Below are 11001 nucleotides of genomic sequence, written 5' to 3' on the forward strand. Positions count from 1 at the left end.
ATCTTTTAAAACATATTCCAAACTTCATAAAATCAAATATAAAATAGTACTGTATAGTACCCTTTTAAAAAGTACTAATATGTTCATTTTAGGTACTTTAAAAGTACTGATATGTATCATTTAGGAGTGAATAAGGCACAAAGAGCTCCGGTGAAAGCTTGTACCTTTATTCTAAGAGTGCACGTCATATTTTTACTATAACAACAACAACTGCAGTTTATTTATGTGCAAAACTTTAGTGAAAAAGCTTGCTGCACCTTTAAATGTTCTCTTAACTAGCATTTTATAATGCAATGCAGAGCAACTATTACAGCTCGCGCCGTCATCCCCTGCTGTTACAGCACAATAGCTAATTCCTGTTTTCGTCCTGCCTTGTTTTCTGTGAAGGTGTGGGCCCCTTTGTGCCCTGGGTCACACCCTACAGAAGAGACGTTTATTTCCACCGGGCTCTGCTTTATTCACCACAGGAGGTGTTGCTTTTGCTGACATAGGGATCTGGCACGCAGCGCACCGGGCCCCACGCAATGCTGTGTGCAGCAGGTAATGTGCAGGAGAACAACACTAAGATGTTAATTAGAGTTATGTGCAACACGGGGCCGCATGCAGTGACCCTATTGCTTGTCATTGTATTTGTGAGAGCTTTTGTGGCAAAAGCAAAGCTGGCGATATTCCCTGTAGACGAGTAGTGTAAGGCGACGGTATACATATTTCATTAGTGCCGTTTCCCCCTGTCAGGCAAATTATTTGTTCACCATGAAAATGTTCGACTGTCTGCTTCGGTTTGATATTTTAAGAATAATGTTTTGATTAATCATAGCAACTTTAGTAGTGTGTATTTTAATCAGTATATAGCCTGTCACTTATGTTTTAACTGTTGTTTTTGTGTTGTGTGACGCTTATATTCACGTTTCATGCGGCTTAGTGCACAATTCAGATCCAAAATGTTCTTTCATGCAAACGTTGCATCCACTCATCTGTGTATGGATTTTATTTTTGTAGACTTTGATGCAGATCAGTGGGTGTTTTACATGAGTAACACTGAAGCTTGAGCTCAGGGGATAAATATATTGGAATGTGTGTGTATGTGTATATAGGCTGTTTATATAGTTTGGAATAATTACAATTTTGTTGTTTTTTAAAGAAATGTTCATCAAGGCTGCAATTATTTGATCATGAATGCAGTAAAAACAGTAATATTGTCAAATATTATTTCAATTTAAAATATATATTTTCAATGTGAATATATTGTAAAATGTAATTTATTTCTGTAATCAAAGCTGAATTTCCAGCATCATTACTCCGGTCTTCAGTTTCACGAGATCCTTCAGAAATCATTTTAATATGCTGATTTGCTGCTCAAGAAACATTATTATTATTATTATTATTATTATTATTGATGCTTAATATGTTTGTGGAAATGTCATACACTGCCATTCAAATGTTAAAAAGATTAAAAAGATACAAAAAAAAATAATAATAATAATTTTATTCAAAATCAAAAGTGGCAGTTCAGACATTCATAATGTCAAAAATATATATATATTTTTTAAACTGTTCTTTTTGAACTTTTTTTAATTTATCAGATAATGTATTTTTTCACAAAAAAAAATAATTTTTAGATAAATATATAAAGAATATATATATCTATATATATATATATATATATATAATATATATATATATATATATATATATATAAAGCTGCAACACTAATTTAGAAGCAAATCTGCATATTAGAATGATTTCTGAAGTATCATGTGACACTGAAGACTAGAATAATGTTGCTGAAAATTCAGCTTTGCATCACAGAAATAAAATACATTTCACCATATATATTTAAAAAGAAAACAGTTATTTGAAATTTTAATAATATTTCACAACTCAACTCAAAATATTATTTAGGACAAATTTAGTCAGCATTACATACAAAAACCCCAAACCAAATAGTGATACTGCTATTAAGTGAGTGATTTGATACTCATATAATTCACTCAATTAAACGGTTCTGCCTAATATACTTCCTAGCACTGGATCTTCTTTCTCGAGTTTCTTTATTCCAGGCGTCTGTCTCTCCTCACTCCAGACAAAAGCAGCACGTGGAATCTTCATATCAGTCATGTGACCTCTTCATGGCCGATGCTGTTGTCACTGATAATTGCCCCCTCCAGATTGTCAACTTGCATGAATTAGCAACTGGGCAAGACGAGCACGGTGAGACTGAAGGAATCTGAATTGTGTTTTTGGAGAGATGTAAAGTCGGCGTTCTCTGTGATTGCTCATCATCATCGGTGGATCCCTCTGAGAAAGAAGGGAGATATAATGGCTCTTGCGGAAAAAAAAACAGCCGCTGGCCTCGGGAAAGGGATTTGGGTGTCTGGAGACAAGCAGGACCATATGGAGCAGGCTAAGATAGCAAGGCACACGTTCAGAATAATGGATGATGTGTCATGTTTCATGTTGCTAAGAAGCCATCAAGAGACCTGGTTCGGGGAAATCAAAAGACGTACATACAGTACAAGCGACTGTTGTGTCGTTTAAAGATTTTGCTGGTTCCATCAGCCCACATTTGCTCTCTGTTGGCTGAATCCATTTATGGGATGAGGATTTTGAAGAAATGACATTGTTGTCATTGTTCTTTGAAAATGGGGCAAAAATATTCAACACACTTTTTTTTTGACAATAAAACAGGCCCAGCTGTTGAATAGTGTAGTATTTCCTAAAATCTTAAAGGAATAGCTCACCTCCAAATTAAAATTCCTCAAACAATTAAGCAGCAAAAACTGTTTTCAAAATTGATAGTAATAAGAAAAGATCCTTGAGCAGCAAATCATCATATTAGAATGATTTCTGAAGGATCATGTGACACTGAAGACTAAAGTAATGAGGAATAAATTATATTTTACAATATATTCAAATAGAAAAACAGTTATTTAAGATTATACTAATATTTCACAAAATTACAAATGTTAAGTGTATTTTTTATCAAATAAATGCAGCCTTGGTGAGCAGAAGAGACTATCAAAAACATTCAAAAATATTGTTTATTATTATTTATTTATTATAAATTATTCCAAACTTTTCACTTCCTCTTGCCTTTTTCTTTGATCCACAGAAAAACAACAGCATATAGGTTTGAAATGACCCAAGAGTATGGAGAGTATGGTTTCCGCCATGAAAAAAAATGAAAGGAAAATACGTAAATGCGACTTTTTATTTCACAATTCAGACTTTCTGAGAGAGAAAAAAAAGTCAGAATTGCAAAATACAAACTCAGAATTCTGTCTTTTTTTCTCAGGTTTACATTCCAAGTTTACATATCACAATTCTGTTGAATTATTTGTGCCGTAAAAAAAAAAAAAAAAAAAAATTAAAAGGTAATTGCAAATTTTTATCTCAAAATTCTGACTTTTTTTTAAAAATCAGAAATGAGGAAAAAACTCAGATTTGTGAGATATAAACTCAGAATTCCAAGAAAAAGTTAGAATCGGGAGATATAAACTAAGAATTGCAAGAAAATGTTTTTGAATTGTAAGATAAAAAGATGCGATTACCTTTGCAGAAGAGAGAGGAAGAGAGAAGTAATACATAAATAATTAATAATAATTTTATTCCATTGCAGAAACAGGCTTCTGTTACTAGGGTGAAGTATTGATATAATACATTTTTTGGATGTGCTATACCTTTAAATAACATCTTTAAATGTTCTCTTAACACCTCACCATTCTAATTGGCCGACAAAAAGAACACTGCTCAGGAAATTTCATCTTATAAACAAAAAGCATAATCATCGCTCTTCCCCAGATGTTCATTAGCGTATTCGAAACCAAATCGCCGAGGGAGATACAGGACCGAGGTCACGACCCCGTGAAAATATACATCTAACGGCGGCCTGCCTGAGCCCGTCTTCCCTTCTATCATCGAGCCATAAATATTACAAAGCCTAAACATCACAATCTCAAAACACAGCACAGAATTGATAGATGGAGGGTGAATGATAGATGGAAGACAGCTTTGTTTTGCACCTTTCTACACTCTGGATCAGGAGCACGGGGCGGCGGGCAATTTTTCTTTTTGCAAGGGGAGTTTTTCGCTCTTTCTTTCTTTTTCTTTTTGCAAAAGCACGACCACTAAGTGTGATCCCCCCCGCCCGCTCGCCCCTCTCACTCTCTTTTTCTGCCTCCTGCGCTCTACCTGCATGTGAAATGCGTCTGCATACCCCTAACCTCGCTTTTTCCTCCTGTGTCAGAGCCACCCTTAAGTGCTGTTGCCGATACCCATGAGTAAGCCCCATAAAAGCCGCACCATCGCCGCGGCCGTTATTGTTTCTTGCGGATGATTGATTGATGGATGAGGGCTGACACTTCAATGAAGCCATTTCCACTGGCATCTCTATCCGATGATGTGCAGCGTATATTTTCTATCCACGCCTCATTGCTCGCCTGTGTCATTCCTGGAAGTTCATTTACACCATGTTCCCTGAAGGACCTTTTTTTGCCCATCTCCCTTTTTCTCTCTCCTTTTTTCTACTGTTTTTCCTCCTGGTGTCATAAAATAATGCTATTTCTCATAGGCTCTGTTTTGCGCAGAGTGACAAAACGAAAGGCAAAGAGAGGTTACTTACAGGAGGAATATGCCTGTATTGTTACATTTAAATCTGCTTAAGTATAGTATTGTCATTCCTGCTGTGCAGGGCCTTTAAGGTTTCATTTTTAGCATTTAAGAAATATTCAACAATTTTTTAAAAAGACAATGCATTTTCCCCTCACACTGTACTTGTCATGTTTATTTTAAAAATCAAAAAAAAAAAATTAACAAATATTTTACTAGATGTTGCTACATTTGTCATGTTTATTTTTAAAATTTGAAAACTGAGAGTTTATTAAAAAATACTGTTGTAATTGGAAAACAAGTGTGTTTCATGTTTTTCACAAGTGTGATGTCCCTTTTAAATCAAAAGTCTGTTCATTAATGACATCATCCGCCAGGAAGTGGCATCATTTTGGAGGGAAAACAACAGAAGAAACAATTGTAAGTTTAAGCAATGGATTTGATTCACTCTGAAGTGAAGTGAAGTGACATACAGCCAAGTATGGTGACCCATACTCAGAATTCATGCTCTGCATTTAACCCATCCAAAGTGCACACACACAGCAGTGAACACACACACACCGTAGGCAGCCTTGCTCAAGGGCACCTCAGTCGTGGTATTGCCGGCCCGAGACTCGAACCCACAACCTTAGGGTTAGGAGTCAAACTCTCTAACCACTAGGCCAAAGTATATTTAAGTCAAAATATATTTAACTTGAAGTTGATATATCCATGTAAGCTTTAGGTGTTTATTTCTATACTGTTAGATTCCATCCGGTTTATTTTCTTGCAAATGTGTAAATAGAATATATTTAATAAGATTCACTTTGATAGAAATACTTACTTAAATTACAACACAAGCTTATTCATTTTTTATTTTATTTTTTTTTTAACGTACTGCATAACAGGAATGTCCCAGCAACTCTCTTAGCATTTAAGGTAATTACCCACTACGTTAGTCAACCAGAAACTAATGATGTGGCTTCCTGTTCTTGTTTCCAGAATATCGTAGCAATAACGATTTTTCAGTTGGTGAGTTGAAGAAGAGAAAAAGATGGCTTTTCGAAGACAATTCCTCATTTTTATCTCATATGGAGAGCAGATGGCAGGCCTGCATCAGTGCAGGAGGCTTTCTGGGATGACAGCCATGAGATTCCCCCTCAGGTGCCATTGGAGCCCTCATGAGCCGGGAGTGTGATGGTTGGGACATGGCACCTCCTCGTGAAAGAATGGCTCTCTGTTCGCCTCCCTTTCTCACTTCGTAATGGTGCTTGCTAACAACCTAATATTTCAGAGTATATGTGTGCACACACAGAGGCTCAAACAGTATGAACTCTCTTCTCTCCTTCTCTGACAGTCTACTTCTTTGTGTGTGGGTACGAAAACACATCCTTGGATTTGAGTTGAAGATCTAATCTTCTTATTAGGAGTATTCTGGTTAATTTAATGCACATTAATTAGTTTAATGGACAGCTAATTGTCTATGAATAGTATTTGTGACAGAAAAGTTTAACTGTGGTAATGGACTTCAAATTGGTCATATTGGAGGTTTAAAAAGCAGAAATGCCAAGCTTGTGATTTTATTTAAAGTCTACTATTTTAGCTAGCCATGCTAGAAGTCAAAAGACAAAATGTTGTGTTTTTATGCACATGCTAACATGTTTAACAATGTTCAAGTATCATATGTTAAAAAGTGTGTGATGGTCGGATATTTTATTTAAATTAGACATACTTTACAATTGCATGCTAGGGCTTCATTGAAGATATACAAAGGTTAACATGTTTTCTGTCCTTTCTCTGAAACCGAGATCTGTGGTAACTGAGAACAACAACAACAACAGCCAATATAACCAGGTAAGTAATATGTCCACATTGAAAGCAAGAATACTGTGCAAAGCAATACAATCATATTTTGTGTTTAATATATACCTGTAGATCTATGAGGTGCAGGATCTTGGACCAATGATGATTCACTATGGGCAGAGCTACCCAGTGTGACACCATGGAAACAGAAGCCAAACGCCTGGAAGGTTAGGACAACACTCAAACACTTTCAGAAAACTGTGCAAATATTGTACTTTTAGGGGTGCAACAGCTTGTCACTGGGGCGGGGACATCTTTGCACCTTATTTACTACTAAAAGGTTCATAGTAGTACCTTTAGGCAACATAGTATTACTACTATAAAGTACATTTTAGGGATAGATAAGGTACAATGTTGTGCTTTTAAGGGTACGTGGTGACAAGGTGTGTTACCCCTAAGGGTACCATTTTTGAAACAATGACAGTGAATATGCTGTTTCTTGCACACATTAACCATTACATCCATCCTTTTGCATGATAACAACATCAAAAACAACCTCGTTAAACTTACAGGGTTCCCACATGGACCATTTTCTCTGTGTCTTTTACAGTGTTCGTGTCACAGGCCATTTCACTATGACAGGGAGTATCTTACAGAGAAAATGCAGTATGTTTGAAAATATTTGAGACCTCATCACAATATCAGAGAGAACATGTGGATACTCCGCCAAAACCCTCCTGCATTTTTGATGACTCAACCTTCTGTCCTCTTCCAGAGATGAAGTGACTCATAAGGAGAGGGGAGTATTCGTTCTCGCTGTATTTATACAGGCCTTCCGATGAGAGAATGTATTGAGGCAGGAGAGGTGATTGGACTCTGGCGTATATTTCCCCTGCGTCTCCCTTCAGCACGTCATTCTTTATCAGTAATCACCTTAGAGGGCAGCATGGCCCTCATTTTCGAGATGCTGACCTCCCTTGCACTGAAAGGCAGTGGACAGTAGGCCCATCCATAACGCTGCGATGCATTACCGGCGGTAACATGAAGTGTAGTCGCCCCTTTCATGCACTAGCGTTCAAGTGCAAGGCCCTGAGAAAAACACCTCTTGGGACCCATCAAAACTCAGACTGGTTCTATGTGTCACTGATATTCATTAACCCACAGAAACTGTGAAAAATGAAAGACGCTTAGCTATGTAGATGTGAACTGTGTATGCCTACCGTGCTGAGAATACCAGGGCTATGCAACTCTGCTTCTCGAGGGCCACTATCCTGCAGTATTTAGTTCCAACTCTTATCCAACATGCCTGACTATTCAAGTAATCTTTGATTTGCTTGCTTGAATGTACTGGATTAGGGTGGGAGCTAAATGCTCCAGGACAATGGCCTTCCAGGACTGGTGAAATAGTCATGGTTTAAACAAACATGACTTTCAATGCAGGTTCAAGCTTTTGCATGCCAAGTCCAGGTTCAGCTGGTCAACCAGCATCTCCAAGCTGTTCATCATCAAAACTATGTTTACTACCTTTCTGGGCCTTGAACATGTCAGTTGCATTGCTGTCTATGCAGGGTCAGAAAGCTCTGGGGTTTCATCAAAAATATCTTAATTTGTGTTCCAAAGATGAACAAAGGTCTTACAGGTTTAGAGTGGCATGAGGGTGAGTAATTAATGACAGAATTAAATTTTTTGGGTGAACTTTCCCTTTAAGAGGCCTTTTTAGGACCAAAATGTGTTCTGGACCTTTAGGCCAGGACACAACAAGCCGACTTCAAAGAACTAGCGGCAACGAAAGCTGAAGGTGTTGTTGGCTTGTATCAGCTGCATCTGGACCAAAAAGCTTTGGCTACATAGACTACAACTGACTGCAAACTAGTGTTGTCAAAAGTACCGACTTCGGTACAGTGCCAGTTGGTATTGAAATTTTAAAAATGTCTGTGTGAGCGGTCGATGAAGAGCATGAAGTGATGATCATTGTAGCCAATCACAGTCATATCTTTTGAGCATGTGAACACATTGGCCAATCAGCAGTTTTTAAGAATCAGCTCAACATTGCTCAAATGTTAGCGGGTTTTTAAAATTTTAGAACCGACTGGTACCGAAGTCTGTACTTTTGACAACACTACTGCAAACTAGCATGTGCGTTCTGCAGCTGCGTTTAAAGAGATAACTCTCTATATTAGCAGGTATCGATAGTCTATTCAATCAATATTCAAGTCAATGACTATTGGTATCAATAGTCTAGTCAATTCATCATTCAAATGGAGAAACCAAAACAAGCATATATGCTGATATACGAAATGTAAACAAAGCAGCTCCTGCTTACCATTTTGAGCCTGACGACTGCAAACGTGTAGAACACAACAAAAACAACAACAAAAAGTCTACTAGCCCAACAGATGCTCGCTGACGGCTTGATGTTTGCTTGCTGTGTTCCGGCCTGCCCAAGCTTGTCTCCTTTTTCTGTCAAACCCACTTCAGGTCTTGGAGATTCTACTAATGAGCTGATGACCTAAATCAAGTGTGTTTAATTAAGGAGACATGCAAAATGTGCAGTGTTGGCAGGGCCTCCATGAACGTGGTCGGGAACCACTGTTCTAGAAATATTTTCAATGTTTGGTTGGCTATTATCAAAGAACACCAAGGTATACAGCAGTACAACTTAATGACCAGACTGTACATCAATGTGGTATCCCCCGACTAAAGTCCATTCTGGTCTATTCAGTAAGCTTTCATTTTTTGCACGTTTTATGGTCAGCAGTGATCTGAACCTGAAGTATACTCAAACTCATTGTCCAAGCTGTGCTTCTGGACACATCTCATCTGCCCAAGTGCATGTACGTCTCAATCTTAAAGGCGATTCAGCCACACCCATCAAAGCAAAGCAATACACTTTATCCGCTAATGCTTGCTGACACTGAATACTACACCCACCGAAATGAGGAGCCGCAAATTGGGTTATCCATCTTCACCTGGCGGTAATCTAGTTGATAAGCACTATGCACGTAGATCTCTACTGGGGGAAGAGGCAATGTGATTACTGAGAGCAGAGCCCATGATGCCTGAGCTGCAGTAAAAGGGCCTCTGGTGCTCCGAGGGATGGGCCTCTAACAAACACATTTGAAGAAGACAAAGAAAACACTCATTCTTGCTTCTCGGCCATGTAGTGCCTCTTAGCGGTAGTAACAGTTTGCATAAGAGGATGGTAAAGGAGAATAAATGAGCTTGTTTTACTGGCTAAAGGGAGAAAGGTGATTTGAGAGGTGCTAGATCTATTTCCGCCTCAGAGAGACTTGGTCTTTTTCTTGGTTTATATCCTTTTGCCGTACCGCAATTGTTTTTCCCAGAGAATAGCGTGCATTCACCTGTGAAATCGGCCAGCGTATAGAGCAGTCTGACTGTTGTAAATAAAGAACAAAGGCTAAAGAGATTCAGCTGTCCATCAGCCTGGGCAGGATACAACATTATCTCATGGCAGACTGGCTGGAAGTTAGAGGGATACTCTTTGCCTAGTCGTAGAAAATGCATGTATCTAGCAAGCGATTTGTAGAGATCCAACTTTGCAATGTTCAATGCAAAAAGGTTAAAATGCAAAGCAAAAAAGATTTACCGAAATGCTATTAGAGGCCTCAACTGGAGCGCTAAGCTTTGGAAATGTTTAGGTTGCATTAACTCATCAGTACCTTGAATTATACTAGCAATGTAAACACAGGACTCTTTAGCTGAGTCCACCTTCTGCAGGTTGTGAAAAGAGCTGGGGCCTTTGTTGCTCACTCCAGTCAGTGAATTATTTTCATCCCTTCAGGAGTCCGTCTGACCAAGACATAGCATCATCTCATGACTTATGCATGTCATAGACCCCCTTACTTTCCCCTCCTAATGGCCAGATAGCTTCGGCGGCTGCAAGTTGTTGTTGTATTTGCAGACGTGATGCATAGATCCCCGGTGGCCATGTAAAAACCAGCCAGGCCAGGTGCAACACTAATATCCCAGTCGTATCCAAACATTTCCTTTCAAAGTAACCAGCACACAGGGGCCCATAAATTAGAGCCAAGATGTCGGGCTTCCAATAAGACCCTACCCTGAGCAATAAACTTTGACATTGGTGTGTGAAAAACGGTGGCCCTTTTTCATTGTCAAGTGCTACAAATTGATGAAATGAGTTCATCGATGTTCCCTGGTCATTATCCCTCTAGTGGCACTTTGTTTTACAGACAGCGGGGAAAGGGACGGAGCAGATTAGGGGCCCCCGACACAGTTTATCAAACCAAATCTAATATCATCCATAAGAAGGGAATCTGGAAATCAATACTTCATTACTAAATTGTTACTGGGGATGAAGAGTGATTGCGAGGGTTCAGAGATGTGTCTCGGTGGCCGGGGCACGGGAAGTTCAATGTCACCGGTGAAGTGATAAGTAAAGGCTTTGATGGGAAGAAACATTTCTGTAATGGGGGCACTGGTGAAGGAGGGCTGGGGGGGGGGTGGTATTGGTGAGAACAGATAATAGAAACTGAGTTTGCCTTTGATTGGGCATTTGCTTTATAGCTGGAGAGAGAGAGAGAGAGAGGTGGGAAAAAGGAAAGCGAATCTTTCTTTCTTGACTTCACCAAT

At 38.7% G+C, this 11001-nt stretch overlaps 1 long non-coding RNA gene across 1 annotated transcript; it reads right to left on the bottom strand.

Moving 5' to 3' along the window:
* Positions 1-5521: 5521 nt before the first annotated feature.
* Positions 5522-9043, bottom strand: LOC122141977. The gene is made up of 3 exons (XR_006158254.1): positions 8714-9043; positions 6517-6610; positions 5522-6397 (listed from the first exon to the last, which is right to left on the bottom strand). It is a non-coding gene; the product is annotated as an uncharacterized LOC122141977 (long non-coding RNA).
* Positions 9044-11001: the final 1958 nt, after the last annotated feature.

The sequence above is a fragment of the Cyprinus carpio genome, chromosome B23 (assembly GCF_018340385.1).
Source record: "Cyprinus carpio isolate SPL01 chromosome B23, ASM1834038v1, whole genome shotgun sequence".
Taxonomy (NCBI): Eukaryota; Metazoa; Chordata; class Actinopteri; order Cypriniformes; family Cyprinidae; genus Cyprinus; species Cyprinus carpio.